The sequence below is a fragment of the Pseudophryne corroboree genome, chromosome 6, assembly GCF_028390025.1.
Source record: "Pseudophryne corroboree isolate aPseCor3 chromosome 6, aPseCor3.hap2, whole genome shotgun sequence".
Classification (NCBI taxonomy): Eukaryota; Metazoa; Chordata; class Amphibia; order Anura; family Myobatrachidae; genus Pseudophryne; species Pseudophryne corroboree.
Window position 1 is genome coordinate 628,344,018 of NC_086449.1, and position 14,083 is coordinate 628,358,100.

General features: G+C 42.3%; 1 pseudogene; it reads left to right on the forward strand.

Annotated features, from left to right (window-relative positions):
• Nucleotides 1-8,376: 8,376 nt before the first annotated feature.
• Nucleotides 8,377-8,495, forward strand: LOC134937588 (5S ribosomal RNA; annotated as a pseudogene).
• Nucleotides 8,496-14,083: the final 5,588 nt, after the last annotated feature.

The following is a 14,083-nucleotide window of genomic DNA, read 5'->3' on the forward strand; positions in this document are numbered from 1 at the left end:
CGTGCGCACGGGGGGTGCCTGGTGCGCACAGGCACCCCCTAATGTCCGGCACCCCCCACACGCTACACCTGCAGCACAGTGATTGTTGCTCGTTTCTGTGCCCCCCTCCCGCCATCAAGCCTGGTTTAAAGAAGGGGCGGTCATCCCTGGGCCCCCACACACTGTCCCTTGAATCAGACACAGGCACTATTGAAACGGGACACAGCATTTAGCGTGTCTCCGTTCCCCCCTCTGTGCAGCCGCCGAGGAGCCACTCATCATGATCATACTACCGGAACACAGTCTCGCGGGACGCCAAATCCCGCGAGACACTCAATGCGGATGCTGCAGTACTGAAGTGATGTAGCTTCAGTGAATGAGTGAATGAGGCTCCAACTTCAGCGCCGCCAGCTGACAGGTGCTGGCGGGCAGCTTGGCTGACTACACCGGACCCCCTACCCATTGTGGTGCAGTGCTGCCTGGACCAGTGGTATACAGAAATGTGAGTTTTTTAGGTAGTAGCCTGTAATATAGCATTAATTTTATTATATATGTGTAAAATATAATATTGATCTTTTTATTGTGGTTAGTGCATATTCACTAATTAATCCTACAGTAGTTTAAGCTGTAAAATAAAAAAAATATTGAATCAGTCATTTTTTCTAAGAGGTTATTACTAATAATCCCTTAGTAAGAATTACTTATTCAATAATAATTGTGATTTTACAGATTAAACTACTGTAGGATTAACTAGTGAATTTGTACTAACCACAATTAATAAGATAAATATTTTTTATATATATATATATATATATATATATAGGGAAACAATTGCTATATTTAATAATTATGTTGTTAATTGCCACTACATCACTTTTATTGATAGGGCCCCCCACAAGTTTGTTGCCCAGGGGCCCCCACAGACTTTAATCTGGCCCTGCCCGCCACCCAGTCAAGATGGACTAATATTTTTATCCTCTCCCCCATCCCGTCCGCACTCTCTCTCCCCCTCCCATCCGCGCTCTCTCTCCCCTTCCCATCCGTGCTCTCCCTCCTCCCGCCCGCACTCTCTCCCCCTCCCATCCGCGCTCTCTCTCCCCCTCCCATCCGTGCTCTCCCTCCTCCCGTCCGCACTCTCTCTCCCCCTCCCATCCGCGCTCTCTCTCCCCCTCCCATCCGTGCTCTCCCTCCTCCCGTCTGTGCTCTCTCTCCCTCCTCCCGTCCGCGCTCTCTCTCCCCCTCCCGTCCATGCTCTCTCTCCCTCTCCCGTCTGCACTCTCTCCCCCTCCCGTCCGCATTCTCTCTCCCCCCTCCAGCCTGCACTCTCTCTTCTTGTGCTAATGTGCAGCTACAGCATCAGGCCAGCATTCCTTTCAGGAGGGCTTTGAGTCGGAGCCGAGTGAGACAGTACTGTAAGTCACCGTATGTAACATGTCTGTTTAATATATGTTACATTTCTATTTTTTTATTACTATAGATTAGTTATATCCCTCGAAATGTATATTATTAATAATGTGTTTTACTTACATTATAATGGTGAGCACTGGGGGTATTATGAGTCTCTGGCACTGCTGGGGGCATACACTTTGGCATAATGTGAACTTAGCTCATACCATGTGGCATAATGTGAATTTCAGCTCATACTGTGAAACGTAATGTGAATATCAGCTCATACTGTGAAACATAATGTGAATATCAGCTCATACTGTGTGGTGTAATGTGAATATCAGCTCATACTGTGTGGTGTAATGTGAATATCAGCTCATACTGTGTGGTGTAATGCGAATATCAGCTCATACTGTGTGGGGTAATGTGAATTTCAGCTCATACCGTGTGGTGTAATGTGAATATCAGCTCATACCGTGTGGTGTAATGCGAATATCAGCTCATACCGTATGGGGTAATGTGAATTTCGGCTCATACCGTGTGGTGTAATGTGAATTTCGGCTCATACCGTTTGGTGTAATGTGACTTTCGGCTCCTACTGTGTGGTGTAATGTGAATTTCGGCTCATACCGTGTGGTGTAATGTGAATTTCGGCTCATACCGTGTGGTGTAATGTGAATTTCGGCTCATACCGTGTGGTGTAATGTGAATTTCGGCTCCTACTGTGTGGTGTAATGTGAATTTCGGCTCCTACTGTGTGGTGTAATGTGAATTTAGGCTCATACTGTGTGGTGTAATGTGAATTTCGGCTCATACTGTGTGGTGTAATGTGAATTTCGGCTCATACTGTGTGGTGTGATGTGAATTTCGGCTCATACTGTGTGGTGTAATGTGAATTTTCGGCTCATACTGTGTGGTGTAATGTGAATTTCGGCTCATACTGTGTGGCATAATGTGAGTACGGGGCACTACTGTCAGTAGCTGGTGAGCATGGGGACATGTGTGACAAATGTTGGTGTCCTGCAGATGAGGGGTCTGATGGCATAGAAAGAGGCAGATGTGGCTCTGATGGCACATGTGTAAATTATAAACCTTACTTGTGTTATATTAAAACTGAAATATTCGGCCCCCTAAATCTGCCATATTTTTCAGAGTGGTCCAATCAAAATCAGGGTGTAGGTGCTGGGGGGTGCAAGGGGAGGGGTATGCATATGCACCTAGGCCTACCACTCTCTAGTTCTGCCACTTGGTCAGGGAAAGGTTGGGGAAGTGTAAGTAGCGATATGGTGCTGCAGAAGCTTGGACTCAGGGTTATGCCACAGTAGACAGTCAGTACTGGCCGGCGGTCGCACCATTGTGTTTTATTTTATTTCACTGGGGTATATTATATCTGCTATATTATTAGGAACTAGGGAGAAATTAGATTAAGCCATGTGATTTTACTGCAAGAATGTAAAATAGTTCTAGACATGTCCCTGTGTGGTGCTAGACACGCCCAAAAGGCGGTGCTAGACACGCCTCTCTGGCGGTGCACCCCCTAATACAATTAGCTGCGCACGCCTATGCATGTATGTTAAAATCTGTTTTGCTTTCGGTTACTATCTAAAGATTTTTTGTATCACCATACTATATGTGTTTTACCATGATTCTTTTTGTTCTGTCACAAATACTGAAAATAAAGGATTTCTAAAAAAAAAAAATACTGCAGCCTAGTAGATCCACTGTGTGTGTGTGTGTGTGTGTGTGTGTGTGTGTGTGTGTGTGTGTGTGTGTGTGTGTGTGTGTGTGTGTGTGTGTATACTTGTTTTCCCAGCCCAATGGGACTGCAGGGGCCTGAATTCTCAGTGGATGCTGACACCTCCAGGGATACATGGACCTGAAACCACCGGAGATGCTGGAATTAACACTAATCCTGGGACCTAACTGCTAGGGTCACAGGAACTAATGGGGATGCAGGGACCTGATATCGTCATTGAGGCTGCAACCGATGGTGTTTCAGGGACTGTAAAAATACTGCGGCCTAGTAAATCCTGTGTGTGTTTGTGAATGCTTGTGTGCTAGGCTCAATGGGACTGCAGGGATCTGAATTCACCGTGGATGCTGAAACCAACACGAATGCTGGGACCTAACCGCTGGAGTCGCAGGAACCTGATGGGGATGCAGGGACCTGATATCGCTGTTGAGGCTGGAACCGACAGGGATCCAGGGACTGTAAAAATGCTGTGGCCTATTAAATCCTGTGTGTGTTTGTGAATGCTTTTGTGCTAGGCCCAATGGGACTGCAGGGGTCAGAATTCACCATTGATGCTGAAACCTCCAGGGATACATAGCCCAGATCCACCGCAGATGCTGGACCCAACACTAATGCTGGGACCTAAAATTCCAGGGGATGCTGTAACCGCTGGGGATGCAGGGACCTGATATCGCTGTTGAGGCTAGAACCAACGGGGATCCAGAGACTGTAAAAATACTATAGCCTAGTAAATCCAGAGTGTGTGTGTGTTTATGCTTGTGTGCTAGGCCCGATGGGACTGCAGGGGTCTGAATTCACAGTGGATGCTGAAATCTTCTGGGGATACATGGACCTGGAACCACCTGGAACAACACAAATGCTGGGACCTAAAATCGCAGGGGATGCTGGAACCACTAGAGATGCAAGGACCTGATATCGCTGTTGAGGCTAGAACCGATGGGGTTCAGGAACTGTAAAAATACTGCGGCCTAGTTCGGATGAATACCCTTCTTTCTTTTACTCTACTCTTTCTTTTTCCTTTTTCCCTGTCTTTATCGTTCTGTGTGCTTCTGCTTCTCTTTTCCTTTCTTTCTTTTGGAACAATGAATCGTCTGATGCCTTTTACCATATGGGTATACTATTTTCTTTTGTTGAGGCTTAAGTTTATACCAATCACAGGAACATGTATGTTAAAGTCTGTTTTTCTTTCGGTTACTATCTAAAAAGATTTTTTGTATCACCATACTGTATGTGTTTTTCCATGATTCTTTTTGTTCTATGACAAATACTGAAAATAAAGAATTTATCTAAAAAAAAAAATACTGCGCCTAGTAAATCTAGTAAATCCAGTGTGTCTGTGTGTGTGTGTGTGTGTGTGTGTGTGTGTGTGAGTTTGTGTGTGTGTGTGTGTGTGTATGAATACTTGTTTGCTCGTCCCAATGGGACTACAGGGGCCTGAATTCTCAGTGGATGCTGAAACCTCCAGAGATACATGGACCTGGAACCACCAGAGATGCTGGAATTAACACTAATGCTGGGACCTAACCGCTGGAGTCGCAGGAACCTGATGGGGATGCAGGGACCTGATATCGCTGTTGAGGCTTGCGACCAATGGGGATCCAGGGACTGTAAAAATACTGCGGCCTAGTAAATCCTGTGTGTGTTTGTGAATGCTTGTGTGCTAGGCCCAATAGGACTGCAGTGGTTTGAATTCACCGTTGATGCCAAAACCTCCGGGGATGCATGGACCCGGATCCACTGCAGATGCTGGAACCAACACGAATGCTGGGACCTAAAATAGCAGGGGATGCTGGAACCGCTGGGCATGCAGGGACCTGATATTGCTGTTGAGGCTAGAACCACCGGGGATCCAGGGACTGCCAAAAATTTGCAGCCTAGTATATTGACCTGAGTGTGTTTGTGAGCGCTTGTGTGTTAAGAATTTTATACTGTATGCTCTAACGGAGCAGGGACTAGTGTGAATGACATACTCTTGGTACAGCATTGTATAAATTGGTGTCGGAAATGCTATTTGTGATTATACTATTGCTCCCTTTATTGTAGGTTTGGATTAGTCAGCAAAAATTCTATCTTTTTAGTGTGAATGTATCATGCCAACAGGGACAGGTGCAATGAAATATGTATGCAACAAACTCCATATGAATATGTGGGTGTGTGTGTGTGTGTGTGTGTGTGTGTGTGTGTGTGTGTGTGTCAGATAGTGTTAGTAAATTTAGACTGTAAGTTCCTATGGGGCAGGGACTAATATGGATGACTTGTGTGCTGCACTGTATTTTTGTGACATAATATAATGAAATAATTTGAATAAATATGCATGTATATTGGGAACATATTATCACGTCTCTACATTTTTCAGGTGGGCCTTCTCCATGGTTGAAAATGTGAGTTGGAAGACCAAAGCAAATTTAATCTCTGGACTTCTGTGAGGTCATCTCTGCTAAACAGCTTATACTGAAGATACAGCAGAACCGCAGGAGTAGAAGACACAAGACAGGTAATTAATATTATTATTAATTACTGATAATTCTCAGGCTAGACATAAGTTCTAGACCTGTAGAGGCGTTATAATATATTCCTGATGTACATGTATATTTATAAAATATGTATGTTTGCTGTAGACTCTTTTCCTTACAGTATTTTCAGAATTTGATAAGTTTAGGTCCTCCTACTATTGTATGGGGAGGGCGGGCCAGATGGGGAGTGAACTGTGAGCAGGAGATATCTGTGATATCTACTGCATTACCCTTTTAATGAATGGCTACGATATTTGTTTTCTAGAAAAGTAGGTGAAACTATTAATTTTCAACTACTTTTGTTGAAATTAAGTGTAAATAATAGACTTAGTGACGCAGATGCTGGGACCACTGTGGATGCTGGGACCAGGAACCGTAGGAGATGCTGGGATCACTGGAGATGCAGCAACCTATTGCCATGGATGTTGGAACCGTTGAGGATGCAGGGACCTGGAATCATCATGGATACTGGGACTGCTAGGGATGCAGGGACATTAAATTGCCATGGATGCGGAAACTGCTGGGAATGCAGGAACTGCAAACAACTGTGGCTTAGTAAATCTACCTGAGCGTGTGTGTGAAAGCTTGTGTGTTAGGCGGTCCTATTTCTTCAGTGTTAGGGCTGATGGGGATGCAAGACCCTACAATCATTGTAGTTGCTGGAATTACTAAGGATCCAGGGACTGCAAAAAACTATGGCTTGGAAAATCCAGTGTGTGTGTGTGTGTGTGTGTGTGTGTGTGTGTGTGTGTGTGTGTGTGTGTGTGTGTGTATGAATGCTTGTGTGTTAGGCCCTATTTACTTGTGTTGTGTGTTAGGAATGCATGGGTCTGAATTCACCGTGGATGCTGAAACTGCCAAGGATACAGGGACCCGGATCCACCGCAGATGCTGGAACCAACACAAATGCTGGGACCTAAGATAGCTGGGGATGCTGGAACTGCTAGAGATGCAAGGACCTGATATTGCTGATGAGGCTAGAACTGATGGGGTCCAGGAACTGTAAAAATACTGCGGCCTAGTACGGATGAATACCCTTCTTTCTTTTTACTCTAACCTTTCTTTTTCCTTTTTCCCTATCTTCTTTCTTTCTGTGGTCTTCTGCTTCTCTTTTTCTTTCTTTCTTTTGCAACAATGAATCGTCTGATGCCTTTTACCACATGGGTATACTATTTTCTGTTGTTGAGGCTTAAGTTTATACCGATCACAGGAACATGTATGTTAAAATCTGTTTTGCTTTCGGTTACTATCTAAAGATTTTTTGTATCACCATACTATATGTGTTTTACCATGATTCTTTTTGTTCTGTCACAAATACTGAAAATAAAGAATTTCTAAAAAAAAAAAAAATACTGCAGCCTAGTAAATCCAGTGTGTGTGTGTGTGTGTGTGTGTGTGTGTGTGTGTGTGTGTGTGTGTGTGTGTGTGTGTGTGTGCGCGCTGCTTCATTGCACCCCTTTATAGTTTCTGTCTGGTAATGCACTCACTGCCTCCCACACACACATCTTCCAAATATGGTCGGGCACCACCTACTTCCTGGTCCTCGTTAGGAAGGATTTCAACATCAAAAGACTTTTTTTTTTGTTAAACAGAGAGAAGATTTTTTGCAGGAGGTGCCAACTAAGGAGCTAAAACTTGTGCATTTGAACAAAAGTGAAACACAAGATAAGCATATTTGGATAACAAACCTTTAAATTAAGTTAATTAGCTTTAATTGTTTTTCAGGATAGCTGCATGCAATTCATTGTGAAAGGAGTTTATGCTTTTGGAAGGCATACAGCAGCAGCTGGAGGATCGAGACTCTGTGCGTGTGCCTCCGGGACAGTGGCTGCGTACTGCACTGCTCTCCATAGGGGGAGTACATGGGCATTCAGGATCAGGGGGCGCTACTGCTGCTGCTCCCGGGCTCCAGACAGGGACCCTCTGTCTAACGCTAAGGTAAAGAAAAGATAAAAGGAGTTTGGTGTAGCCTCTCTCTCTGCTGGTGTCACCAGTGTGACGGGGTCCTGTCTCCAGCACTTGTCTTGTGGGAAGCTTCTATAAATGCTTTTATAGCACAAACCATATTTGTTGGTTTTATGTAGCTGAAGTTGGCTCTTTATTATTCTTATTCATGCTCCGGCTTCTAACAAAAATAAATAAAATCAATGATTTAACCGAAGCCATATCACTGACTTCACAGGAGATCCCCAACTGAGTTTTAAAGAAAACTCACCTGCATTTATTTAGCCTAAACAATAAGGTCTCATATCAGATAGAATAAAATGCACATTCTAATGGGCCCTACACACTTAGCGACTGTGACGGACGATATGAACGATATCATTCAGAAATGAACGATACATATCGTTCATATTGTTTAGTGTGTAGGCACAGACGATGAACGATGCGCGTCCCCGTGGTCATTCATCATTGGTTTTCCATAATTTTTGAATGCAAGTCAATTTAGACGATAACGATCATCATTCAGATCGCTCATCGTCCAAATTGCTGACATTGCCAAGTGTGTAGAGCCCATTACTCTAATGGGCCCTACACACTTGGCGATGTTTCCGATTTGGACAATGATCGTTTTCAACGAGTAACGACCATCATCCAAATTGGCTTGCTATGCTACATCAGGGAAAACCAACTATGAACGACCGTGGGGAAGGGGGGTAAGAATACTGTAGTATTCACTCATTAGTATTATCATTTATTATTATTATTATTATTATATTCATTGACACATACACTGTAAGAAATTTCTACAGTCAAACCACACTGGAAATGCCCAATCTCACCCGATCTTGGAAGTGAAGCAGTGTTGGGCCTGATCAGAACCATAAAGGGAGACCACCTCGGGAGATCAGGTACTGTAATCAAATGTGAAAATTCCAAATGTTTGGATCAAGTGTGTCAATAGTGTCACTAATAGACATAGTCACTTATGAAGTAATCATAATTAGTATAATGTAAGTTAATATTTTTCACAGCCTAGTCACATTTAAATATAATATAGTGCCTAACTTTTTATATATTATATATATGTCTTATCACCAATAGGAATCACTGATAAAGATACTTTTTACTCAGCACATCACCCATATATATATAATATAATGCAAGCACAGTGCTAATATGCTCACTTTCACTATAATACATCAGTAATATTAGATAAAATCATTGATAGTTCCTGTCCTTGTTTGAAATCTGTTAAATACACACTCTTTGGAATAAAATATTACAAGTCTTTCTATCAATTACATGTATTTTGTCGGTTTCTATGGAAACCGCTGTGGAGAAAGGAGAAGTATCCTGTTATCTCGGTCTCCATCAAAATGGCCGTCGCAGTGAAACCCAATAGAAGAAACCCTGAGAAAATGGCCGCCACAAAGTGTGATGTATCACTGCTGGAGTCCGGCCTCTATGATTATCCACCCCAGAGAAGGACAGCGGGTGCATGCGCAGTCGTACACCGGAAGTGTGGCGGAAGTGCCGCTTTTGCTTATACAAAGCAATTTAAAGACATTTTCTGGCATTCCAACCATTCTAAAGCACTTGTTTTACTGTACTTATATGTATTATATGTTCAATGTGGATGTTAATTATTTTAACCATTATGGTAATCACCAGCAATCAGTAACCTAATTGTAAGACAGCATGTGATGTCATAATTGAGTATGGATCAGTACTAGCATAAATAGAAGCCCAATCCCACTTTGCCTTTACCCCTTGATGAAGTCTGTGTGACGAAATGCGCTGGCCAACCTGATAGTGACCTCATATTCAGATAAGCTAAATCCACTTACAACTATTTTGTACTTTACCTATATTTTGCACTTTACCAATATGTATTCGTCATTGTGTATGTTTTTTGTTCCATTCTTTTAAGGAGATTTGAGCATCAATTACTTTTAGACTTTTTGTTAATATATTTTATTTTTCATTTATATACTGTCATATCAATTTATACTAGACACCAGTGGTTGCTATACCCCATCCCTCTTTTTTGATATATATATATATATATATATATATATATATATATATATATTAGATGTGCAATTTTTCGGGTTTTGTGTTTTGGATTCGATTCCGCGGCCGTGTTTTCAATTCGGATGCGTTTTGGCAAAACCGCCGTTAACATTTTTTGTCGAATTCGGGTGTGTTTTGGGTGTTTTTTTTTCAAAAACCCCTCAAAAACAGCTTAAATCATAGAATTTGGGGGTAATTTTGATCCTATAGTATTATTAACCTCAATAACCATAATTTCCACTCATTTCCAGTCTATTCTGAACACCTCACACCTCACAATATTATTTTTAGTCCTAAAATTTGCACCAAGGTTGCTGGATGACTAAGCTAAGCGACCAAAGTGGCCGGCACAAACACCTGGCCCATCTAGGAGTGGCACTGCAGTGTCAGACAGGATGGCACTTAAAAAAATTGGCCCCAACAGCACATGATGCAAAGAAAAGAGAAAAAGAGGTGCACTGTGGTCGCTGGACGGCTAAGCTAAGTGACACAAACACCTCAATATCACAGGAATTATTCGTTCTAATCAATGGTAATATTGGTCCAAATCACTTGAAGAAAATGACAAAATCACAGGAATTATTCATTCTAATCAATGGTATTATTGGTACAAATCACTGGAAGAAAATGACAAAATCACTGGAATTAAATGGCAGTAATGTCGGGAATTATATCAAATGGCAGTACCACTGGACATATACGGAAGTGTCAGACAGGATGGCACTTAAAAAAATAGTCCCCAAACAACACATGATGTAAAGAAAAGAGAAAAAGAGGTGCACTATGGTCGCTGGACGGCTAAGCTAAGCGACACAAACACCTCAATATCACAGGAATTATTCGTTCTAATCAATGATATTATTGGTCCAAATCACTGGAAGAAAATGACAAAATCACAGGAATTATTCATTCTAATCAATGGTATTATTGGTCCAAATCACTGGAAGAAAATGACAAAATCACAGGAATTATTTGTTCTAATCAATGGTATTATTGGTCCAAATCACTGGAAGAAAATGACAAAATCACAGGAATTATTCATTCTAATCAATGGTATTATTGGTCCAAATCACTGGCAGAAAATGACAAAATAACAGGAATTATTTGTTCTAATTAATGGTATTATTGGTCCAAATCACTGGAAGAAAATGACAAAATCACAGGAATTATTCGTTCTAATCAATGGTATTATTGGTCCAAATCACTGGAAGAAAATGACAAAATCACTGGAATCATTTGGCAAGATCACTGTAATTAATAATTAATTATAAATCACTGATATTAATTGGTAAAATCTCGCTATCGCCACAATGCAGCACTGACACTGAGCACTGTACTACTGTACTGTACAACTATATACTGTTGGTCACCAAAATGCTGCACTGTACTACTATATATGCTGCTCAGAACAATGCAGCACAGATATGGATACTTGAAGTGACACGGAGCTGCAAGATACAGCAATGGCCTACTGTACTGTACAACTATATACTGTTGGTCACCAAAATGCTGCACTGTACTACTATATATGCTGCTCACAACAATGCAGCACAGATATGGATACTTGAAGTGACACGGAGCTGTAAGATACAGCAATGGCCTACTGTACTGTACAACTATATACTGTTGGTCACCAAAATGCTGCACTGTACTACTATATATACTGCTCACAACAATGCTGCACAGATATGGATACTTGAAGTGACATGGAGCTGCAAGATACAGCAATGGCCTACTGTACTGTACAACTATATACTGTTGGTCACCAAAATGCTGCACTGTACTACTATATATGCTGCTCACAACAATGCAGCACAGATATGGATACTTGAAGTGACACGGAGCTGCAAGATACAGCAATGGACTACTGTACTGTACTACTATACTGGTGGTCACCAAAATGGTGCACTGTACTACTATATATAATATATATAGTATATACTGGTCACATAACAATGCCGCATATATTGAGCACTGATGATCAGGATACTGTCTAGAACTGAGCCTGACACGGAGCTGCAAGATACAGCAATGGCCTACTGTACTGTACTACTATAATTATATACTGGTGGTCCCCACAATGCAGCACACTGAGCACAGATATTTGCAGCACACTGAGCACAGATATGGAGCTTTTCAGGCAGAGAACGTAGATATTTGCAGCACACTGAGCACAGATATGGAGCTTTTCAGGCAGAGAACGTAGATATTTGCAGCACACTAAGCACAGATATTTGCAGCACACTGAGAACAGATATTTGCAGCACACTGAGCACAGATATGAAGCTTTTCAGGCAGAGAACCTAGCCACGTCCTCTCCATTCAATCTCCAATGCACGAGTGAAAATGTCGGCGATGCGTAGCTCTTTATATGGAATACGAATCTCGCGAGAATCCGACAGCGGGATGATGACGTTCGGCCTCGTTCGGGTTGACCGAGCAAGGTGGGAAGATCCGAGGCTGCCTCGGACCCATGTAAAATAGGTGAAGTTCGGGGGGGGGGGGGGGAGAGTTCGGATCTCGACGAACCAAACCCGCTCATCTCTAATATATATACATATATATATATATATTATACACTACACACACATACACACATCCTGATGAAGTCCAGGCCTGATACGCCAGAAGGACGCGTTGAGGACTATTTGACTAGACCTTATCAACTTTTTACCAGATAAGCTACCTTTTTTACTAATTCAATGTACGGGCATTTGATATATTTTGTAAACCATTAAAATTTGTGTTAAGCGTTACTACACTATTTTGGCTACCTTCTTTCCCATTTTTTCCTATATGGGATCATCGAGTACTAGAAGGTCCATGTGGTTTGAGAACCGAATGTGAAACCCGCTCAAATTGTGAATCCAATCTGGATCGTGTGCGCTAAAAAAAGTCTATTTATCCACTTGTGACGGTACTTGTGCATTACAAGGGTGTTAATAAACTGGTGAAGGTTCCAATTTTAAGAATCCTTATATACTACACTAGCAGGCGCTGTTTTCACCTTTTTTCTAGATCCAATAAGATAGACCAATTGAACATCGGTCACCTGGATTACGGCTGCCATCCTTTAAACAGGGAGTTTGGATTAGAGACATAAGGTTGGACACTACCATTGTCTCAGGACTAAGACTCTCCTCTATTTACTTATATGGTGTGGCACTGAGTGCCACTATATATATATACTGTATATGTTTTACACTGTATGACATTATATATAAAGGTGCTATATATACATAGTTAAATAAAGTACCACAGTGGTGGTCAGTGCTATGGGGAAGGTTCTTGATGTCCTCCTGCTCCTAGCTGTCAATCACCAAATGGGGTGAGTGCAAGTGGGAGGGGCTTATCAAACAGCGTGAGATTGGGTAATTGCCAGTGGGCGGTGCCTTTCCTTAGTGTGGGGTATAAAAGCTGTCAGTTATAGCTGACAGCAATGCCTGGCATTCCCTCCCACCAGCATTCTCACATCTCCTGTGACCTGGCTGCGAGAGCTGTAAACTTCTGAGCTACGGATATGCAGCCAAGCATAGGCGTTGGAGATAGAGAGGGAGCTGGGGCAGTGCTGCTGGCTGCCACTGAGAGTCTTTCTCCTAAACTAACCTCCCCGCTTCCTGAGCTGTCAGCTGCCGTAACTCCATCTGTATAATAACTGGAAAATTTAAACCCAGGCAATGCCGGGAACTTCAGCTAGTATATGCTAATATGGGATGCGTTCAATTTGTCGGCTGTTGGGATCCAGCACTTGAATCCCGACAGCCACCAAGGCTGCCAACCAGAATCCCGGAAAAACAGGACTATTCCCACTCCCGTATAGTGGGAATAGATCCTGTGGTGAGCGCAGCGAGCCACATAGCCAGCAGTGTGGTGAGCGCATCAAGCCCGCAAGGGGACTCTGCGTTCGTCCCACTGCTAACATTCTGGTGGGTGGGATTCCGCTGTTGGGATTTGGACAGCTGGCAGCCCGCTCGCTGGTAAATCATACCAATTCCGTAATTATATATATATATATATATATATATATGGTCACGAATAAGGGCGTGACTACAGTGGTCTTAGATAATAAAATACACCAACACCACTAATGGAAAATAGACCAATATCACTTAAACTGGCAGTTTAAGCTACGAGAATTAACAAATACCAAAAGATACAGATTAGACATACAGGTCGAGAAAGGACAGAAATTCCTAAGCCCTTATACTGTAGGAACAATTCGTCTCGTGAAGAATGGAGTGCTTTGAAAAACCTTGGAAGTTACAAGGATGTGGTGATAAAACCTGGTGAAAAGGGGGAGGGGTGATGATCCTGGATGTAAAAGAATACTGCAAATAAATGTATAGGCAGCTATCAGTAGAAGAGGTATATCAGGTTCTGCAGAAAGATCCGACCAATGAGTACAAATCAGAAATTGATGCCATTCTACGCAAAT